Raw genomic sequence first — 19,368 nt, forward strand, 5'->3', positions numbered from 1 at the left:
AAAGTTGCAAAAGATTCATTCTGGACTGTGGGCTAACATAACATTTGGACCTACATTTCAGCTCAGTAACATATTGAAGGTCTCCCAAAAAACGAAGGTCAAGATCTACTAGAACTTTCACAAAGCATAACAAAGCCAGAAGTTTGGCTACTAACAGCACTGTATGCATGCACTAGGACACCCATATTTGGATTCCATTGTCTTTTCTATTCCAGATGGAAATTTCCTAGGATATTATTAAAGTGAGGTTCCCTTGGAGATGATACAAAATAATTGTAGATATTTTTTAATCCCTCCTAATTTAAATATTTCCCACTGGAACAGATCCTCATTCTCTCCTACTTGGTCATAATGATTCAAACAGGAGAACAGTGAACTGAAATTTTTCTCCACAAAATCCATGAGGTAAAGGCTTTCTTGTCCTATGTGGAAAAAGCTTTCACATACTAAAATTATTCTGCCCAACTTTTAACTGTCCAGTTCCAAGGATGAAAATTCAGAGCTTCATAACTATAAAGGTTCCCTATTCTGAATCATTTCTAAATCGGTTTCCTTTGCGAGCGATGGTTTTCACCGAATGAACTGCATACAAGCGTGACGTTTTGAACTAAACATCCTCCGTCTCTGGGCTAATGGGTTGCATGATAATTAAATCTGGGGGCATCAAAGTCATCAGCCAGCACCCTGGGTACCGTGGGGCAATACTTATAAGGCAAAAGTAACTACTGAGTCCTGAATTTATCTTTAGAGTACGCTGTAAATGAGTGATTTTTACTTGCCATCCCTGCCGCAAAGCATTCATTCTTAAAGGCTTGTCCAGCTCACAGAAGATTTCACAAAAAGGTCCAGTTTGGGGTGGCTCCTCCACTCTTGTGCATTCCACAAACCTTCCCCCACCTCCTGACTCCTGGGTCACTAGGCTCAACATTCATAGAATTTTTCCTCTTCTCTATATCCCATGGCCACACCCAGTCTCCTTAAGCTCCTGTTTCCCTCCTGGTGGGCTCTTCTTGAGTTTTCCTCACCTATTCAGTTTTGTCTCCAGGTAAACGGAAGAGAGGCTTTCCAATGATGAGTCAAATGTCTACAAACACCAAGATCCTTCCAAGCGCTCTTCCTGGGATACCTCCTGAGTAGTATTATGTGACATGTCTGTCTCTTCCTCCACCTCAGCTCAGCACCAGCGCACCCCTCTTCTCTTACCTGAGCAGTGACGTAAGATGGAGAAAGAAGTTTGTTTGCTTGTTTGTTTTTAAAAAAAAGACCCTCACTCTATACTCACGGGAATTTATAGAGCAGTTACCCTATGCCAGACACTGTGATAAGTACTTTAGAAACACAATACCAATTCATCCTCACAAATAATGTTATTATTCCCATTTCATAAATAAGGATATCGAGATAAAACGACCATATAACTAGAAAGTGGCAAACCAAGATTTGAATCCCGATCTGTGGTTGCCACTGTGCCCTGTGAACAGGAAGCACGCCAGGCAAGGAATGTACTGGAATGTATTGGAACATATTGGGAAGTATGCTGGAGTTATGGTTCAGGGAGAGATGAGCTGGAAGTATAAAGTCAGATATTTTCTTATTAGTCTAGGGTAGATGTTCTCAGTTGGAGGTCATTTGTCCCCCTCCCACCCCCGACTTGGAGACATTTGGTAATGTCCAGAGACACTTTAGGTTGTCAAAACCAGGGGCTGCTACTGGCACCTTGTGGGTAGAGGGCAGGAATGCTGCTAACATCCCTCAGTGCACAAGACAACCCCCAGAGCAAAGAATTACCCAGCCTTGGATGTCAACAGTGCTGAGGTCCGCACCAGCACTCAGGGTTTGGTCTAGCTGGCATACTTCCCACACACTACCCCATTCTTTGTTGTGGATTTTTCTTGTTTTGTGTGCATTTTACTGGACTTATGTTAATCTTTTACTGGGAGGCACCCCAAGTCCTTTTAGGAAGCAGGGAGAGGGTGACTAAGGACAAACACACTAACTTTTGAAAACTCTTTTGGGGACAGCACCTTGCTTGGAACAAAATGCTCTGAGGGCACTATTTTGGGAATGGTGACCCAGCAGTCTGTCTGTCTGTCATTTCCACACCCTTCACTGTCAGGACTGGTGCTTCCTGGAATCTTGTCCCAGGAAAATGTTTGGGGGTGGGGAGAGTGGTTGCCCTGGAACATGCTGTTGCAATGAAAAATCCTCTAGGAGGGAAGAAAATGTTTAATTAAAAAAAAAAAACCTGTAACCTAATGCCAGTCTTAAATACTCTCCACTAACCATAAATCAAGAGAAAGTGAAATAATTTCCATCACACTCAAATGGCATGTTCTCTGACATTTACAGAAATGGAAGAGACAACATGGAGAAAAATGTATTGTTCTGTGGTTCTGAAAGCAAAGCCCAATTAGTCAGAAGATAAATTCAAGAGGCTTCAGTAATAAAACATATGTCCCAACCATTCCTATGTTAAGCAAGCCCTAAAAGTCAGGAAACGATAGACAATAAGGCAACATTAGTGGAAAACATCTTTGTTTACATTACAGTACGTACACGTAAACTTTGAAAGCACGCTATGGACTGAAGAAAATATTTTAATTGGCCTTTGAAATATTCTTATGGGGCAAATTCAACTTGTTTAAAATGTTGCCTGACTGGTCTCTGGTTATGACAGCTAATTAGGCTGTCTTAACACCATAAGAACTATTAATCATTATGTCAGTTTTTTTAAAAGCATTCCAGATTGTATCCAATTCTGGGTAGAGGTTATTTATACCTTAGAATGTACTTAATTGCCTCACAGCAAAGGAAAAATCTGGAATATGTTATAATTATTACCTCATTTAATATCTTTTTAAATTATGATGTTTGACAAATTTTGTTCATATAATTCTTTGAGCCTGGGGTATCCTTTTCTCTCCTTCCTTGCCACTCCTTATCACTCAAGCCTAAATCAGATACCACTTCCCCCATGGAATTGCCCCTGAATCCCCATCAACATAAAACCAAAGGCTCCTCTTTGCTCCCCAACTACATTACTTGTCTTCATTAAGCATTTTAGGGCGCCTGGGTGGCTCAGTCGGTTAAGCGTCCAACTTCGGCTCAGGTCATGATCTCACGGTCCTCAAGCCCCGAGTTGGGCCCTGTGCTGACAGCTCAGAGCCTGGAGCCTGCTTCAGATTCTGTGTCTCCCTCTCTCTCTGACCCTCCCCCATTCATGCTCTGTCTCTCTCTGTCCCAAAAATAAATAAACATTTTTTAAAAAGCATTTTAATGATCATTTTGCTTTATGTTTCAGTTATTCGTCTGCATCTGTCTTCCTGAGTTAAAATACCTTCAGTGGAACAGACAGCAACCATCATACTCATTTTGCATCCCAGGAAACTGATGAGGAGCCTGGAATTAGCAAACAGTCGATCATCGCTGATCAAATTACGTAAACAGGTTTGATCAGATCGAAATTCCTTTTTCAGCTTGCTCTCTTGGTTTGTTTGAAGTAGTTTGTTCATTTAAATAGTTATGAGACACGAACCTCAATCAGTTAAGACAAATAGTTTCAGTGCCTTCCCTCCCCTGGACTTAAGTTTGAGTGCCAGTAAGTGCCAGGAGATAAGCAAAACGTTTTCTGATACATATGCTGTCTTGGATTGGGACCATACGAGATACCACGCTCCAAGTGGGTGAATAACACACTGGATATTTGGCCTGATTCTAGGTGCTTGCAGGCAAGCTACCTAATAAGTAATTAAGGTAGGCTCTTCTATAAATACTTTGTTTCAAACTACCCCACTTATTCCCTCACTTAACAACCGCCTCGTTTATTATCAACAAATGAGGTTTGAACAGCTAATATGTGGTAGGTATCTTCGGCAACTAGAAACACAGAGCTCAGTAAGGACATAGAGCTGAACCCTTATAAAGAAATAAAATAAAATAGTAGGGTCTTTTAATATAAAAAAAAATCTGAAAGATTGTTTTAACAGAAAATATTTACCCAGAATGTCCTGGGTGAGCAAGGGAGTTTGTTTTGCAGGAGACAGGAACTATCCTAATGACTGCATTTTAAATATATACAATGTGCCACTGAAATCGTGTAATAATACAGAGCTCAGTCACCAGCTTCACTTGGTGACAGTCATTGCAAAAATAAATCCAGAGAAAAGGGACTATCTCTGGGGAAAGCCCAGCTCACATGCTGTACTGATCTCTCTCCACTGTCTCCGGGAAGGCTAAAGCCCTGCTAATCTGGTTTGATTTTGTTTTCCTATGACCTGAAACCTGATGTCCCCTAGCAGGAAAACTGCTCCCAGGCTACAATTTGTGGCTGGGATTCTGCTTACAAATGCCGAGGATGGTACAAATCTTTCACATGCTGTGGCATTATTTTTGTAGAGGAAGAAATCAAGCACAATTGAAGAGTAGATTCCCATGGGTGCTTCATCATTTGCATTCTTTAATTTATGACTCTGGTTAGAAACCCAGAGACATGGGCCCGAGTGCCGGCCGGGTTTCGGCAAGTTACATAAGTGAGGGTAAATCACTTAACTTCACAGACCCAGTTTTCTTATCTTCAAAATAAAAGAGGTTGACAGGGTCATCTTCTAACTACATAAGATCTACTTGGTTTTTAAGTTCAGGCGGTCTCAAGTTCCTCCTGGAGCATTCTATCAAGATATCTGTAGATCAAGTTTACCTCCTAAAAATTATTAAGACACAAACGTTCAGACTTCCTTGAAATTCTGTCAATTATTTATTCCTTCTCTTTAGTGATATGATGATCTCATATGGGCATTATCAAGGTCACTAAAAGCAGAAATATTTTCCTACTTCAAGACTATTTTTTACAACCAAGCATTACTTCCTTTGTTCCTAAATTATGTATTGCTGAGTGACACAGCGATGATAAGCACCCTCACAATATTTGTTTTACTTCAATAAGAGTATTTCTCCCACTTATCTCAAGTTGCATCTAAATTTGGATCAAGACCCCAGGGCCCTTCAGACCTCAGCATAATTCCCTTTAGAGTCAAAATACGGCTTTTGCAGGAGCATCAGCTGACAGCTCTAGACACAACATCTAGTGAAGACGAGGGGAGATTCTTCCCATGTCTCCACTGTGTTTAGGAAGGAAATTTCCAGAAGCACCCCAGGTGACTTTTCCTCAGGGACTATTGGCTAGATTTAGTCACATATCCCTCCTGAAGTCAATATCTGCAAAGGGAATGAGTCCACCATGATTACCTTAGACTAGCCATAATTCACTCCCTGCATCCATAGAGGTTGTCACCTACTCTGTGCTTATGAGGTGACGTGAAGACAAAATCAACCCTCTGCCCTGAAGGAAAAGGAGATGGGATGGCCTAGGATGAGCAAACAATGGTCACAACAGAATTAAAAAGTACATTTGGCAGGAGAAGGTGACTGGTCACAGATGAAGGACCTTTGCTATTAGAGTAGAAACTGGCCTTGACCTCCCAAAGATGAAAGATGCGGTTGCCAAACAGTGCTTGATTTCAAAGAGATTTTCAAAAGCCTCGCTAGTGAATTCATTTATTTATTCAGCAAAGTTAATGAGGATTTTTGTATATATGAGATACCATTAAAATTCCAATGTAAATTTCCCAATTCTAAATAACATCTTTACTTGAAGAAAGACCTCTGAAATCCCTTTAGAACCTTTATTTTAAAAAAGTACATTTTGAAGTTTGAAAATGTTCTCAACAGTACAAAAGAATTGTCCTAAATTTCTAGGTTTCACATAATTTTCTTGGATATCAAATTTTCAAGAGGCAGAACAAATTTTTTTTCTGAAATCCGCATGCAAGATGTGATAAGCATGGTTTTCTCTTCGGACAAGCTTGTCTCAATATCTTTCCAACTTTTGTCTGCTGCTGCCTTTTCCTCCCCCTCAATGCTTTTTCTCATGTCTCTTGCCCATTCATCTCCCTGTCTCTCCTTTCCCCACACCTCACCACTTTTCATAATAATTTGGCACCATTTTCTCTCTTCTCTGACTTTCATTTCCCCATCTGCCTTTTCCCTTTTAGCCCTCTCCATTCTTCTTCAATTCCCATTTTCCCTTAACTGCTCCTCTTATGACAAATAATGAAAATGATCTTAAACATAAAAGTCCTTTACCACCTAAAAAGACCATTTATATATATATATATGATCTCGTCTAATGTATCCCTTAAATTGCCTGTGTTATGGCTGGTCACATAGTATTCAATAAAAATGAATTTAATTGAAAAGTCTTCATCTTAACCTATAAATTATGCCTATTATATTTACATGTATAAATTATCAATTGTTGAGGCACCTGGGTGGCTCAGTCGGTTAAGCGTCCGACTTCAGCTCAGGTCATGGTCTCAAGGTCTGTGAGTTCGAGCCCCACGTTGGGCTCTGTGCTGACAGCTCAGAGCTTGGAGCCTGCTTTGGATTCTGTGTCTCCCTCCGTCTCTCTGCCCCACCCCTGCTCACTCTCTGTCTCTGTCTTTCTCAAAATTAAATAGAAATTAAAAGAAAACAAGTTTAAAAAGAAAGAAAGAGAAAGAAAAAAGAAGGAAGGAAGGAAGGAAAGAAATTAAGAAAGAAAGGAAGAAAGAAAGAAAGAAAGAAAGAAAGAAAGAAAGAAAGAAAGAAAGAAAGAAAGAAAGAAAGAAAGAATCTATTGTTGCATAACCAACCACCCCAAATTTTACTGGCTTAAAATAATACTGATTTATTTCCCATGATTCCACATATTGACTGGGTGGTTCTTCTGCTTCTCTTACTTGGACCCACATGAGGCTTAATTCAGTTGGTGACTGAGCTGAGCTGAAAAGTCCAAGATGGTCTCACTCACATGTCTTCGCTTAAGCAAAGATGGAAGGCTGGAACCACCTTCTCTCCAACTGGTTTCCCAAAATTTAGTCTATCTTGACGCCCTTTCCATGTGACTTGTTACTAAGAGAGCAAAAAGGGAGCCTGCAAGGCCTTCTAAGTCCCTGAACCAGAAATCACACATCATGATTTCTGCCTTTCTATTGGCCATTGCTAGTCACAAGGCTAGACATGAAGCAAAGAGAAGAGAAGAGGAAACATGCTCCGGCTCTTGATGGAAGGAGTAGAAAAAGGGCATGTAAGACAGATCGTTGGAGCCATTTTTGGAAATAATTTACCATAGGTGGTGATGTAATAAGTGAAATTTCAAAATATCTATTTATAAATCAGCCATCTTTCAGAAACGGCAAGTTCAAAATCTTCATGTTGTCCATACATAAGACCAATTAAAATAAAATATAAAATCTAGGAAAGGCATAAATATATAGGGAATTTAATTCATGAAAAAGTTGGAATCTCAAATCTACAGGAATAAAAAACTTTCTTAAATGAAATTTTTATTGAGATAATTCTAAATTCGCATGCAGTATATAAAATAATACAGAGAGTTCCTTTGTTCACTTTGCCAGATTTCCCTCAATGACAACATTCTGCAAAATAGTAAAATATGATTGACATTGACACAATCTACCTACCTTATTCAGATTTCCGCAGTTGTACTTGTACTTGTGTGTGTGCGTGCGTGTGTGTGTGTGTGTGTGTGTGTGTGTGTGTGTTCAGTATGATTTTATCACCTATGCAGGACTCCCCACTATCGCAGTCAAGATACTAAACAGATCCCACAAGGATCTCTCATGTGGTCTTTATATAACCACACTCTCCTACTTCCCCTCCCCCCCAACTCATGTCTCCAGTCCTTGGCAGCCACTAGGCTGTCCCCCATTTCTAAAATTTTGTCACTTCAAAATATTATGTAAGTAGAGTCACACAATATGCCATGTTTTTTTAGGACTGGCTTTTTTTTCATTCAGCATAATCCCCTGGAGATTTGTCCAAGTTGTTGTGTGTATCAATAGTCTTTTCCTTTTTATTACTGAGTAGTATTCCAGAGTATGTATGCACCACAGTTTACCAATTGCTTGTTGAAGGGCAGACAGACTGATTCTAATTTTACAGTATCACAAATAAAGCTGTTATAAACACTGTGTGTGTTTTCATATGAATATTAGGTTTCATTTTTCTACAATAAATGCCCCAAAGTAGAATTGCTAAGTCATATGAAAATTGCAGTTTTTTAAATTTTTTTAAAGTTTATTTGGAAAGAGAGACAGACAAGGGGGGGCAGAGAGAAAGGGGGGGGAGAGAGAGAGAATCCCAAGCAGGCTCCACACTGTCAGCATAGAGCTGGATGCAGGGCTCAAACTCATAAACCATGAGACCCTGACCTGAGCTGAAATCAAGAGTTGGCCACTTAATCAACTGAGCCACCCAGGTGCCCCTGAAGTTTTCTTTTATAAGAAACTGCCAAACTTCTCCAATACGGCTGTATAATTTCACATTCCCACCAGCCACATACGTGTAGTTCAGTTTCACTATATCCTCACTAGCATTTGCTCTGGTCACTATATACTATCCATTCTGATAGGTATGTAGTGCTATCTTACCATGGTTTTAATTTGCATTTCCTAATATATAATAATGTTGAATACCTGTTCACATGCCTACTTGCTATCTGTATGCCTTCTTCACTAACATATCTGTTCATATCTTTTGCCATTTTGCACTTGGATTTTTTACATGAATTTGGTTGACTTTTGAAAAAATTTTTTGTATTCTAGATATAAGTTTTTGTTGGAATGTAGTTCCCAAATATTTTCTCCCAGTCTATATATTATCTTTTCATCCTTTTCACATGGGTTTTCACAAAGCAAAAATGTTTAACTCTGATTAAATCTGATTTATCAACTTTCATTTTATGCATCATGTTTTGGGGTCAAGTCTAAGAATTCTTTGAAAAATGGTCTTTTTCATTCATGTGTTACCACTTCTCCAGGAATCTCTAGAAAAATATAAAGTCAAATCCATACCTCACACCATAACCAGAAAACCTCCAAATGAATAAAAAATATGTATATGAAAAAATAAAACAAAAATATTCCAGAATAATCTATAAATGAATTTACAGGTATAAATGAATACATAAGTGAATAAAATGGACAAAGGAAATAAGTAATTCACAGAATTAAAAAATTATAAATGGCACTTACACTTATGAAAAGATGCTCAGCCTCTCATAGTACAATAAAAACAAGTTAAAACTTAGACTTAAATACCAGTCTCGCATATCAGCTTGTCAATTAAAGTTTAGCCACATACTCTGTTGGCATATGTTCCAGTCAAGGTCATTTAATGAAATACAGGGCACATTTAAATGGGGTGACTATTTACAAAAAGAATACTTACAGAGCTAAGGGGACCCAGCAGGCAGAGAAATTAACAAAAGCTGAAAGTTACTACCACCTTGAGGCCTGAAGGAGCAAAGACAGTAAGCAACTACCAGAACCCAGAGACAACAGAAGTAGGAGACAGAGCTGGGGTCTTTGGTAAAGGGAGTCAGTCAACCCACAGAAACCTATGAAAAGAAATGATAACAAGCTCCATGATCTCTCTCTCTTCCCTCTCCAGCCTCTTCATCTTCCATTCATTAAATGAACCCAACAAGATGCTGTAGGACAAGGTAGTCTCTTTTTAAAAATTATTTTTAATGTTTTTTAATTTATTTTTGAAGGAGAGAGACAGAGCATGAGTGGGGGAGGAGCAGAGAGAGAGGGAGACACAGAATTCAAAGCAGGCTCCAGGCTCTATGCAGTCAGCACAGAGCCTGAGACAAGGTAGTTTCTTAATGATGAACATTAAAATTAGCCTCTGATGGCCTAGATCAGTATGGAGAATGCTAAAGCGTAGATCAGGAGAAGCTATCCAGCACCACAAGGCCATGGGGAATCATGCCCTCTTCTCATTATTACTAAAAAAAGTACAAGGGCGCACAACCCCTATAAGAGGGTAATTACCAAAATGCAACTAACTATAGGACACCTAGCCTTTGTCCCAGCAATCCCGCTACTGGGAATTTATCTAACAGTTATACCTGCACTCATGGGAAATGTTGCATGTTCAAGGTTATTTACTGTAGCATGATACTTAATGTAAAAAGACTGAAAACATCTGGAGAAAAGTATGGAGGTTCCTCAAAAAACTAAAGCCTAAAAATAGAACTACTCTACAATTCAGCAATTGCACTATTAGGTATTTACCTAAAGGATACAAAAATACAGATTTGAAGGGGAACATGCACCCAATATTTATAGCAGCATTATCAACAACAGTCAAACTATGGAGAGAGCCCAAATGTCCATCGACGGACAAATGGATAAAGAAGATGGGGTATACATATACAAAGGAATACTGTGTAGCCATAAAAAAGAATGAAATCTTGCCATTTGCAATGATGTGGATGGAGCTAGAATGTACTATGCTAAGCAAGATAAGTCAATCAGAGAAATACAAATACCATATGATTTCACTCATATGTGGAATTTAAGAAACAAAACAGATGAACATATGGGAAGGAGCAGGGAAGAGGAGAGAGGGAAACAAACCACAAGAGATTCTTAATGATAGGGAACAAATTATGGGTTGACAGAGGGAGGGAGGTGGGAGATGGGCTAGATGGGTGATGGGTACTAAGGAGGGCACCTGTGATGAGCACTGTTACATGTAAGTGATGAATCACAGAATTCTACTCCTAAAACCAATATTGCACTATATGTTAACTAAGTATTAAAATTTTAAAAAAGACTGAAAACCCACGTGTCCATTTTTAAAATAAAATAAGCTATAGTACATTTGCATAATGGTATATTATACAGCAGCCAAAAAGAATGAGGAAGACCTGTAGGCAGTGACATGGAAAGATTTCCAAGATACATTAAATTAAAAGTAAGATGCAAAACAGCATAAAGAATGCTAACGTTTTGTTAAACAGAGAGAAAAATAGTCTATATATCTCCATAAAAACAACAGGGGGATATGTAGAAATTTAATAAAAAGCTACCCTCATAGGATGAACAGGAACCAGAATGTGAATGAGACTTCTCAATAAATATATTTTTATTAATTTTTTTTTACATATTCATTGATTTCTATAAATTTTGTTGTTTGCATTTTACTGATTTATTTTTACTGATATGTATGATCCATAAAAATGTTTTTAATTATCATGTGCTATCTTTCTTAAAACCCTAAAAAAGAGTTATTAATGGGAAGGAAAATATCCGAGTTCACTTAAAGTCTCTCCTCCTCTCTCACAAATTCTACTTTCCAAAAAATCTATCAACACAAATGTCCATTAGCCTGCCAGCCTTCTGAGATCTTCCTTTACTTTATTATCCAAATAAAATTAATACCCCCTCCCAAATGCCACAAAGGCCAGATTTTTTCCTTGAGATGCCTGAGGATTTCTACTCTAGCCCCACTCTCAGCTTGAGTCTTGGTATCCACTTACAATCTGGTGTTCTCTACGTGCTGTTTTCTTTGGTCTTGCTTTACCGACATTTGTCCACATTCATCCCACTTTCATTTTTACAAAGCACCATTAAAATGTGGTGGCTATAACAGAGTTTTATGGGGGCACCTGGTGGCTCAGTTGGTTGAGCATCCAACTTCAGCTCAGGTCATGATCTCACCATCAGTGAGTTCAAGCCCCATGTCGGGCTCTGTGCTGACAGCTCAGAGCCTGGAGCCTGCTTCCAATTCTGTGTCTCCCTCTCTCTCTGCTCCTCCTCTGCTCGTGCTCTCTCTGTCTCTCTCTGTCTCTGTGTCTCACTCAAAAGTAAATAAACATTTAAAATTTTTTTAAAAAAACACAGAGTTTTATGGACGGTTGAAGGTTTCAGGGGGATGTCAAAGACTTGGAAACGGGGCACAGTAATTGCAAAAGTAATTGCTGGGTGCCCTTTCCCTGCAGTGCTGGCTCTGTCTACCAGAACCTCCAGGGGGTATGCACTGTCTTCACTGACTAGGCTATCTTACAACTCTGAAGGAGTAAGCTATAGAAACTAAGAAGGACATATTTGAATTTTATCTAGGAGAAATACAATTGACTTCCATCCTGTAAAAATGATGTTCTCAAGCCTTACACTTTATTCCCCTGTAGAATATCACTCAATTTTGCATCTATTTGACATTCCTGATTACCTAAATGTGTGTGTGTGTGTGTGTGTGTGTGTGTGTGTGTGTGTGCTCTTCAAATTATCCTTTAAACACATGATTTTAAGCTATGAATGAAATAAAATTCTTGTAACACAATCATGATTTTAGGTTTTTGAAAATTATGCTTTGGTAAGGGACACAACACACCAGGCAGTAAAATAAGAACTTCAAACTGAATTCTCAGACACCCTATTCCTGAAATTCTTAGCCACTCCCCATGTATTTCTCATGGGTCCTATCTCTCCTTGGGCCATGGGCGCCTGCCATGTCTGCCCAGCGCTTCCTCTCCAGACCTTCCCCAACATCCCTCTCCTTCCGGTTCCCAACATCCCAAGCATGAGGGGACAATTTCAAGATGTCTATTTCTTTATAAGGTGGAGGAATGTTACTCCGCACACCTACCTGAGACTTAGCTCCTGGCCTCCTTTGGGTATGCAAGAGAGGCTTACTTAAATATTTTCTTCATAATTTAAAAAATGCACTTATTCCTGAAGTTAACACTGCTGTTGCCTGAGAATTTCTCCTTTAGTTGGCACATACTTTCTCTTAGACATGTGACATGTGACACCCTCTGCCCACAAAGCATGTGTGACACTCTAAACAAACAAACAAAAAACCTCTAACTATAACTACCCATAGCAAGAAAAGCCTCAGTATCCAATAAGAATTGGATTCTCATCAGATGCGCCATCGCTCTGGATCAGGTACTGATGTGGCAAATGAGACCCCATCGGCTTCTGCTTGGGTGACTTTGGGAGACTGAGTTAGACAACTTCCAAACTTCCTTCAAACCTTAAGATTCAAAGATATCACCATAATATTTAGTTAAAACTAAGGTTTTACTCACTACAGTGATCACACTCATTGTCTATGCAGCAAAGAAGTTGTTCAAATCCCTCAAGCCCCAAACCCCTGGAAGAGTCCTGGGAGACAGGAATTGCTCTAAGTCACCATTACAGTTCTTCTGTGGCTGTGTTTGACATCTTCGTCGCCTGCTGGTCATCTTTACCTGCCTCTGCTTCTCTGACTCTTGAACCTTCCCTGGTATTGTTCCTGAGCTATGACTGTGACATCACCACTCAGTGACATCACTCATGCATCACCAGGGCCTCCAGGCAGGCTGCACTTTTGTGCAGTCAAGGCTTTTCACTGAGACAGCAAGAGCTTTCTCATCATGTTTATAGATCTCCAGAGATTCCCAAAAGCATGGTCCTTCCTCTCTCTGGTTCCTAAATAACTTCTACTAAGGTGGCTTTTACTATTTTACTTTTCAGATTTTTTCCAAGGCCTGTCTCAAGGAACATGGGATATATTCACCCAGGAATAGGTCGGCAGATATTAACGAGGCACCTTATAACATCTAATTTAAAGCACACTTCCCTTGCATGACTCCTACCTACAGGTGAATTCCTTATCAACTCAGGGAACTCCCTTAAGATTAGAATGCAGTTTTGTATGCCTCCTGTTATGTATGTTTAACTTTAGAGATGTGCAGCCTATTCACCAATCTCTAACATCATCATCAATTAAACAGGGCATGTGACCACCCGTGAACCCATGCTAGAGTTTTCCAGGTATGTTCCTGTGAGGTCTTCAGTGATTCACTGGAAGTACTCACAGATCTCAGAAAACCTGTCATGTTACAATTATAGTTTATTATATAGCAAGAGGATTCAGATTGAAGTCAGCAATGGAAAAAGGTACATAGAGCAAACTCCAGCAGAAACCAAGTACATGCTTCTAGTTCTCTTACAGTTCATGCATGTGACCAGCCTAATTCTCCCTGTTACAATGTGAGACGACACGCAGACAGTGTTGCCAACCAGGAAGGCTCACCTGAGCTTTGGTGTCCAGGCGAACTGCCCATGGGACTGACCTTCGGCCTCCAGTTCCTCCACAGGTCAAGCTGATACCACCACCAGGTAACAAAGACACTCTTATCGAGCAGGATATTCCAAGGGCTCAGAGGTTGCCTTCCAGGAGCGAGGCAAAGGTCCATCTTTCTTTGGAATGTGCAAGGTACAGACAAACTGCAAAGTTGATTTTTTACTGTACAGTTCTGTTAGACTATCTCGTTTTGTCTTAATACAAAAACTACTTCCTCCAAAATGAAAATGCTGCTCAAATATCAATGTCACTGTTTATCACCTCTTAGCCATATTCCCTTCTGACTTTTCAAAATTGAATAGTCCTAATCTTTGCAGCATGGTCTGTTGAGAGGCTCTTTATTTCTTTTGGTCAATTTCTTATTTCAATAATTTTATTTGACATGAAGAACAGAACTGCACCTAATAATCCAGTATGTGCATTATACATAATTTATACATAACTTTAGGAAAATATGTGTTCAAAATATTTTCAAAATATCGTGTGTCCAAAATACTTGCTTTTGATGCTCAACATTTATAAGCATTTAGGCCAAAGAAATGGACCTTATGATGCCTTATGATGGTTATTTTATGTGTCAACTTTGCTAGATGAAGGGATATGTAGATAACTCATTAAATATCATTTCAATATTATATGTCTATAAGGGTATTTCCAGAAAATATTACATCTGAATTGGTGAGCTGAGTGAAGCAGATGGCCCTCCCAATATGGGTGCACATCATCCAACCTGTTGAAAACCTGAACAGAAAAAAAAAAAAAAAAAAAAAGGTGGAGGAAAATTGAATTCTCTCTCTTTCTTGTATCTTGAGCTAGAATACAGATCTTTTTCTGCCCTCAGTAATCCTGGTTCTCAGGCCTTCAGAACCAGACCAGAATCTACACCATTGACTCTCTGGTTCTCAGGGCTTTGAACTACACCCCCAGCTCTTCTGGGTCTCCAGACGGAGATGGCAGATTGTGGGACTTCTCATAACTAGGTGAACCAATGCCTTCTTTTACATGTATAAATGTAAATACACACACATATATATGTATACTATTGACTGTTTCTTTGGCGAACCCTGACTAACACAGACTTGTATCTTTGTGAAACAGTCAAGACCTAGGTTCCCCTCCTAGTTAAAAGCAACAAATCCAGTTCATTCAATATATACATAAAGTTCAGGAAAGTTATCCATAAATGCATTATCTTGTGTTTTCACCAATCTACATCTAATTATACCTATTCAAACAGAAAATATGGATACTTAAATAAAAAATTAAAACTTCTACATATCACAAAAGGAGAAACAAATAGTTTCTAAAAACTTAGGTAATAATTGTAATATATGTGATGGAAAAAGTTTAGTATGCTTAATTTATAAACTCATAGAGAGAGAACTTTTGAATTTTTACAATTTATTTTAATTTTTTAATGTTTATTTATTTTTGAGAGAGACAGAGAGAGACAGAGTACAAGCAGGGGAGGGGCAGAGAGGGAGGCACAGAGTCTGAAGCAGGTTCCAGGCTCTGAGCTGTCAGCACAGACCCTGACACAGGGCTCGATCTCACAAACTGCAAGATCATGACCTGAGCCGAAGTCAGATAGCAACTGAGCTATCCAGGTGTCCCTGAATTTTTACAATTTTTAAATGTCCATGGGGATAAATGAAGAGTGATGGCTAATGAATATGGGATTTCTTTTAAGGGAATATAAAATGTTCCAAAATTATGGTGATGGTTGCACAACTCTGGGAGTATACTAAAAGCCAATGAATTGTACACTTCAAACGAGTGAATTGGTGGGGCACCTGGGTGGCCCAGTCAGTTCAGCATCTGACTTCTGCTCATGTCATGATCTCACAGTTTGTGGGTTCAAGCCCCATGTTGGGCTCTGTGCTGACAGCTCAGAGCCTGGAGCCTGCTTCAGATTCTGTGCCTCCTTCTCTCTCTTTCTCTCTGCCCCTCCCCTGCTCATGCTTGGTCTCTCTCTCTCTCTCTCTCAAAAATAAATAAACATTAAAAAATAATAATAAAAGTGGATAAATTATACGGTGTGTGAATTACACCTCAATAAAGCTGCTGTTGCCTTTAAAAAGTCCAACCTCTCTGTAAATTAAATAAACTTAATGGTAGGTCAATACATAATATGCTATTTTTTTCTTGTGCTGGTGAAAGTATAGAGTAATGGATACTTTCATACAACCTCGATAATAACGTAAATTGGTGCTTTTCAGGAAGACAACCAAACTTTAAAATTATGCAGGTTCCTTAACACAGCAGTTTTACTTCTAGCATTTACCCCCAATAGATTGCAAATGTGCCCCCAATTCTTCACCTCTCCCTACATCCACTGCATTTTCCACTTGAGTATATTCCCACTCTGACTCTTGCCTCAACCACGTAACTTCTTGGGGCAATGAGATACTGACAATATTACACAACAAGGACAGAAAAAGTGCTTATTTCTGTTAATATTCTCACACTTCTGTCATCACCATGAGTACATGCCCAGGCTGGCCTGCTGTATGTAATAAGAGGCCTGTAGAACAAGTCAAAACATCCCAATTGCCCCAGCCAACAGCCAGCCATTTCCTAGACATGTAAGCAAGACCAGAGGAGACCAAAAGAACCACCATCCCTAAACCCAGCCTAAATTACTGACCTAAGATTCACAGCCATCTCCCATATATATACCATGGCCCTTTACCCTTTGCATGTGTTAGTCCTTCTGTTTGAAATGTCTGTTCACAGGCATTCCATCAGGCAACACACATTCATGCCTTATTTAATCCAGGAATCCTCTGTAAATGCCGCTAACATGTAAGACATTTGCTTATATTTCTGCACACTTTCTTTGTAGTCATATATGCGTTCCATGCCTTTCTGTCTCTATATGACGAAGTCCTCCTGATCAAGGACTTAACTCTGTCTTTGGTTCCCAGTGTTTAGTCAGTGATGAAATGCTCATTAGGTGTTTGTTATATAAACTACTGAATTGACACTAGATCAGAGCTCTGGTTCTAGATTCATCACTTGGACAAATCATGCCTCCACATTTCAGACTTCTCACCTGTGAAATGGGTACAATATCTTATCTCTCCACTTCACAACATTGTTAGAATGATCAAATTTAATTTTTTTATTCAAGTATAAAGAACATATGGTGTCATATTAGTTTCATGTGTACAATATAATAATTCAACAATTCTATACATTTCTCAGTGCTCATTAAGGTAAGTGTACTATTAATCCCCTTTATCTATTTCATCCATCCCCCCTCCTACCTCCCTTTTGGCAACCATCAGTTTGTTTTCTGTATTTAAGAATCTATTTTTTGTTTGTCTCTTTTTTCCTTCGTTCATTTGTTTTGTTGCTTAAATTCCACATATGAGTGAAATCATATGGTATTTGTCCTCTGGCAAGGGAAACAAAAGCAAAATTAAACTATTGTGACTACACCAAAATAAAAAGCTTCTGCACAGTCAAGGAAACCATCAACAAAACAAAAAGGCAATATATCGAATGGGAGAAGATATTCGCAAAATCATATATCCAATAAGAGGTTAATATCCAAAATATATAAAGAAATTACATAGGTCAACACCAGAAAAAATAAAACAATCCAGTTAAAAAGTGGGCAGAGGACCTGATGGACATTTTTCCAAAGAAGACATAAGATGGCCAACAGACATATGAAAAGATGCTCAACATCACTAACCACCAGGAAAATGCAAATCAAAACCACAATGAGATGTCACCTCACAGAATGGCTAGTCAGAATGGCTAAAATGAAAAAAAAAAGAAATAACAAGTGTTGGCAAGGATGAAAAGGTACTCTCATGCACTGCTGATAGGAATGAAAGGTGCATTAGCCACTGTGGAAAACAGTATGGAGGTTCCTCAAAAAATTAAAAATAGAATTATGATCCAATACCATATGATCCAAAAACTCCACTACTGAGTATTTACCCAAAGGATACAAAAACATTAATTCAAAAAGATATATATATATACCCCTATGTTTATTGCAGCACTATTTACAATAGCCACATGATGGAAGCAACCCAAGTGTCCCCCAATAGACCAATGGATAAAGAAGATGTAGTATGTAGGTAGATACATAGATAGATAGCTTAGACAGATAGATAATAGATAGATAGATAGATAAATAGATATAGACATATATAGATATATATAGATATATATTCCATTATTTATATAGATATCTATATCTATAGATATAGGAGATGATGGGTGAAATAAGGAAAGAGATTAAGGGTACACTCATTGTGATGAGCACTGAGTAATGTACAGAATTGCTGAACCATTATATTGTTCACCTGAAGCTCATATAACTGTATGTCAATTATACTTGAATTCTAAAACATTTTAATAAATAACTAAATAAGATTAACCAAATCCAAATTGTCCCCTCCCCCCCAAAAAAACTGTCATGAGACAACTGAGAAGCACTGAGCAAGCTTGGATATAGACTTACATAAACAAAGAAGAGAATTAACTGCTCCAAGAGCCATTAACTACAATCCTGTTATAAGAAGATGAAGTTTCTTTCTATTTTGCAACATGAAGCTGCCCTCAGTGAAAGGAGGACAGTGACAAAAGCAAAAAATGACTCCATCTGAGACCACAGTCAATCTTAATGGAATTCCTGGAAGCCAATGTCATGACCCTAAACCTCTTTAAAGAGAAAAACGAATGCAACCACAAATGTGAAAGAAGGGAGGGAATGGTTCTTATAACTTTCCTTTAGAAAATAAAAAACTCAAGTAAATTCTATAAAAAGGGAAAAACAAAGCCTCTCTTGGAAAATAAACTATAACACTGGCAATGGCTTTTGATAACAGAACATATTGACCAAAACTTATTAGGAGAAAGAAAATTGAATCAAAGCAAACATACTGAAATAAGTAAACGAAACTTGCAAGCAACATCTTTGTTGTCACAAAGACAGACGTAAGTAACATTGCTGCTAGTCCTTTGTAAAAAGGCCCATAAAATAAAGGAAACTTTTTTTTTCTATAAAGCTCTTCATTTTCCTATTAATGAAATATAAGGAGGGATATGATCTGGAATTTTACTAGGGGGCCCAAAATTCAAACTTTCTCTGCTTAAATGGAATCAAATTAACAACCAGATGAATTGTCAGTGACATTTTTTATCAAAGCAATCAAAAAGAAATTTCAAAGTGCAGCCTGCTTAAGAATTGAGGAGCACCTGGGGCGCCTGGGTGGCGCAGTCGGTTAAGCGTCCGACTTCAGCCAGGTCACGATCTTGCGGTCCGTGAGTTCGAGCCCCGCGTCAGGCTCTGGGCTGATGGCTCAGAGCCTGGAGCCTGTTTCCGATTCTGTGTCTCCCTCTCTCTCTGCCCCTCCCCCGTTC

At 38.8% G+C, this 19,368-nt stretch overlaps 2 long non-coding RNA genes across 2 annotated transcripts in view; one reads left to right on the forward strand and one right to left on the reverse strand.

Moving 5' to 3' along the window:
* Positions 1-15,062, reverse strand: LOC147577572 (uncharacterized). The gene is made up of 2 exons (XR_015240407.1): positions 13,933-15,062; positions 1-1,203 (listed from the first exon to the last, which is right to left on the reverse strand). It is a non-coding gene; the product is annotated as an uncharacterized LOC147577572 (long non-coding RNA).
* The window catches only part of LOC147577573 (uncharacterized), a 16,496-nt gene continuing 11,002 nt past the window's right edge, over positions 13,875-19,368 (forward strand). Inside the window, exon 1 of the long non-coding RNA XR_015240408.1 lies at positions 13,875-14,018. This is a non-coding gene — a long non-coding RNA (uncharacterized LOC147577573). The remainder of the gene's footprint in view (positions 14,019-19,368) is intronic.

The sequence above is a fragment of the Puma concolor genome, chromosome C2 (genome assembly GCF_028749965.1).
Source record: "Puma concolor isolate L17-30 chromosome C2, mPumCon1.1.hap2, whole genome shotgun sequence".
Taxonomy (NCBI): Eukaryota; Metazoa; Chordata; class Mammalia; order Carnivora; family Felidae; genus Puma; species Puma concolor.